Source organism: Acyrthosiphon pisum, chromosome A2 (assembly GCF_005508785.2).
Source record: "Acyrthosiphon pisum isolate AL4f chromosome A2, pea_aphid_22Mar2018_4r6ur, whole genome shotgun sequence".
NCBI lineage: Eukaryota > Metazoa > Arthropoda > Insecta > Hemiptera > Aphididae > Acyrthosiphon > Acyrthosiphon pisum.
The window spans coordinates 47,171-51,777 of record NC_042495.1 but is presented as its reverse complement, the minus strand read 5'-3'; positions in this window follow the sequence as shown (position 1 = coordinate 51,777).

Here is a 4,607-nt window from a genome sequence, read left to right as displayed (position 1 = left end):
ACTACAATACAATGGTCACTTCACTGCAAATTTTAAAAAATAAATAAAATATTTCGTACTTTACTATTTTTCTTGGAAAATAACAGACTTACGACAAATTTTGTAAATATATTTTTTATGAGGAATACTAAAATATATGATTAACCTTCTATATATTTTTTCGCTAAGTAGTATAGTTTTTGAGTTAAATTAAAAAAAACTACAAAACTACCCTCTATGGCAAATTTTCAACCCTCTTGAGGCACGAGAAGGGAGAGAGTCATCATAACCAAATTTAGCCCATAACACTTAATCATTGTAATGAAAAAAATGGCGGGTACCTGGCTAAAAAATATCTTCTTCTATAACTAAGAAGTAAGAACCACCCTAATATTTAGTAAATATCATAGACATATAAATAAATGGACTGCGCTTAGAGAGAGAAATCATGAAACCGACATTGATGAGAGAGATACAAACTGTTGGGGGCAAGCATGGGGGAAATAATTGAATAGTCAAATTATTCCATGATATTATTTATGACTTTATCAAATATCAATGATGGTTATCACTACTTATCAGTTTTGTAATCTATAAATTACAATAATTTCATGGCATGAATGAAATATAATTATTATTTCTTTCATGATTGCCCCCAACAGTTTCTATCTCACTCACACAATGTACATTTCAGATTCAGATAGACAGGGGGTGAGGAAAGCGCAGTCCATTTATTAATATGTCTATGGTAAATATATATTATAATAAATTATGTAGTTGTTATGATTTATGATTTTGGAAAATTATGATCAATGTTATATGTTTGTAATATTTACAGGATGATTCACCAAGCATGCTTACCCATATTTTTTTCTTTAATAGTAAAATTATTCAAATTCTGATTTTTTGAATGTTTAAATATACTCAGGACAATTTATTTGTACTACTTAAAGTGTACCGTGTATAATATAGTAGGCATATCATAAATAAATAGTTTGTAAAAAGGACATTTATGGGTAGTGGCGTGGCAAACTTAACATTTTTCTTCAGTCTTGTTTAGTATAATTTCACTCACACAGCAGCACCAATAATCCGATAAAGACATTCACTGTAATATGTAACTACCTACCTGTCGTTATTATTAAATTAAATACTAATATTCTACTATATAGTTTATAATGATTATTATCACTTATATTGACCATTACCCACCCACTGGCCTTTAAAACTCAAGGATGGCCGTCTCTCGGTTAGGTTAGAACAATTGAATATTATAGGTCTATAAACTTAAAAAAATTATAAATTTAAAAATCAGGTTTTACACATTGATATTGATTGGAAAGTTGTAAATAATATAAGCTGAATATTTTACTGAATTTTTTTATTGAGCATTAAAAAATATAAAGAAAATAATTTTCAATATTTGATGGGGGGGGGGGGAGGGGGGGTGTGATGATATTGAGCTCCAAAGCCGTGATTCGTGAGTATATGAGTATGGCACTAAAGCATATATAATAATATAAAATCGGTTCCAAAACTGACGTAAACACCAAAAATGAACGGTTATTTTTAAATTTTTGCACGGTTAATAAACTATCAACTGAACCATTAATGAACAGTTAAAAACTGCACTAAAGAACCGTAAATGAACATTTTTTGCACTTTGATTGAACTCGGTTCACACCATGTTAGAAACCGTATTCAAATCTGTCAACGGTCGGGGCAATGAACCAAACTTAAACTGTGTTCTGCACCGCAAATTTATACTTGTAAATGAACCTTCTATGAACCTCAATTTCTACTCGGGTAGCAACCATTTATAAACAAATATTTCCATCGTAAATCTCAAAATCCCTGTTTGAGTACTTCTATTATTTGGTCGTAGCGTAATGTTATATATCCTATAGTATTTCTCGATGAATGGACTATACAAAAAAAAATAATTTTTCAATTCGAACGAGTAGCTCCTGAGATTAGCGCGTTCAAGCAAACAAACAAACAAACTCTTCAGCTTTATAATATTAGTATAGATTAGGTATAAAAAGGAAGTACTTGTTCTAATTTTGATTTATGTTTATCAACATTTTCAACAAAAAAAAAGGTGGGTAAGTGGATGTCGCTCTGCTATACGGTAGGTTACTAGTGGGTCACTGTATAATGGATAGTATTAAATTTGAATTCAATGATATAATATCATTGTATAATAAAAACGATTCTGAGCGGAGACGGTATGTTAGTCTAGATATTAAACATACATATTTAGGTATACTTATCTATAGTATTATTAATAATTTTCAAATTAATCATATCATAATATCCATTAGGTAACGCGTTATACATCAAAAACAAACCGTGGTACTATCATAGATATATAATAGTATACTTTAGAAGTTTCAAGTACCCACAAATAATATTATACAATCACAACAAAATAACTAAAATAGTTATTCCAGGTTTTTTAATATGTATTTCTTAGAATTTTTGGCAACAGAATTAAATATTTACGTGGAATCTTGTTTTAAATTTTCAATCCTTAGATATAAAAGTTGAACATTTTATAAATTTTTAACTACAAAATAATAATTTAAATTTAAATTTGATACATTTTGTCAACATTTTAACTTCAAATGATTATAAAAAAAATTTGTCCATAATATGTATTTTTAATATTCTTCAACTGCTATTGTAACAATGTATCAAGAGCTTTGTATTAATTTTTTACACTTTTTGGCCCAATAGATAAAACTTTATTGACGTGCATGTATAAACATTCAGTGAAATTTTCAAGTTTCTACAGTCATTCGTTTTTTAATTACAACAAAATAAGAAAATCGTTACGTAAGAAATCGAGTTAATATCAAATGTTGTAAAAATATGAATTTCAAACGCTCATAAAAATTTAATTTGAGTTTCTTATAGACATTTTTTTTTTGATAAAGGTAGATTATCCTATAAAGAATCTTGTATTACATTTTAAAATCTTAGATCTAAAAAGAAAAATTTTTACGAATTATAAACTCAACATAATTAGGTAATTTTCGTGATTTTTCCATATTTTGTCAATTTTTGAACTTTAAATGCTAATAAAAAAAAACTGTGACTAAGGATTTTTAATATTTTTCAAATGTCATTGTAACAATATAGTAGAAGCCTTGTATTACATTTTCAAGTATTTTTACTCAACAAATAAGGTTTTATTGACATTCATAGAAAAAAAAACCTAATAAAATTGGAAACTGTCTACAGTCATTCGTTTTAAAGTTACACTAAAAACCAAAATCAATTTTCTCGAAAACAGATTTTGCGTAAAATTTCCCGTTTTTCCTTAACTTTTCTTTTGTTTTTCACGGCGCTTTTGAAAACTATTGGAACTTTACTTTTACTTTTGACCCCCCAAAGTACCAACTAGATTCACTTTCCTATCAGAAAAGGTACTGTTGAAGAAAATCCAATCACTTTTACTGTCCTAAAAGGTGATGACAGACACAAAAATAAAAAAAAATAAAAAAAAAAACACACATCATTGTAAAATCAATACATTCATCGTTCCACTCAGAATCTAAAATCCTAGAATATATAATATAACAGTGTTCCAACATGTTTATAGATGTTGGTATAGAACCCTTCGTGCGTGGGTCCGATTCGCACTTGGCCAATTTTTCATATTTTATGTAGTTTTTGAACAATGTTGGGCATTTTTCTCAAAATTTACATTTTTATGGAAATTTGTAGAATATTCAAAAAAATAATTTTTTTATTATTAGCGCGGGGATTTTGTTGTGATTAAATGTATCACATGCCGTTTGCGTGTTTTTGTGTTATACCTACATATTTCATAAAACAAGTGCTTTTTCATGCCAATCATACACATTTTAATAATTTTATATAATTCATAAATTTTAAATACATACTAAAATATACTAATATACTATTGTCTTTTAATATTACAATTCATGTTTTGATTTACTCTGACACCCATTATCACACCTATATCTCATGATATACCCAAAATTATTATTTTAAAATTAAATTTTTTTCTTTTTTTTTATGACTAGATTTGTTTTGTCATTTTTATAGTTTTAGGGCATTTTTGTGTGTTTTTAGGTCATTAACATCCTAACTCTAGTAATAACTTATTAATAACCTGAGTACCTGACACTATTTTTATACTACTGCTGCCACTCATCCTACAAACCCCAAAATTCACACCAGCGTGACTCCGTGCTACTGAAGTAATTTGGATAAAAGTCACAACAACATATACCTGTACATCATATATAATAATATTATTAAATGGATGCCCAGTTTATATAATAATTGCAATTTTTCATCAATATTTGCGACATGACGTATAATTTAATATTATGGTATAGGCATTAACGCAATGAGGTGATGGGGGAACTTGGAGGTGCTAAGCCCCCAGATTCTTTAATCATATTTTATTTTAAAATATTAACTATCAAGGTTTGTCCTGCTGATACAATTTAAGTCCCCCCTTCCCTAGAAAAATGTGTTTAATTGTGCATATGGGTATAGGTATAATTATTGATTTTATAAAATGCAATTAAAGGGAATAAGACAAACAAAAATGGATTTTTGACTTTAATTTCCTCCACCACCGGTTAGTA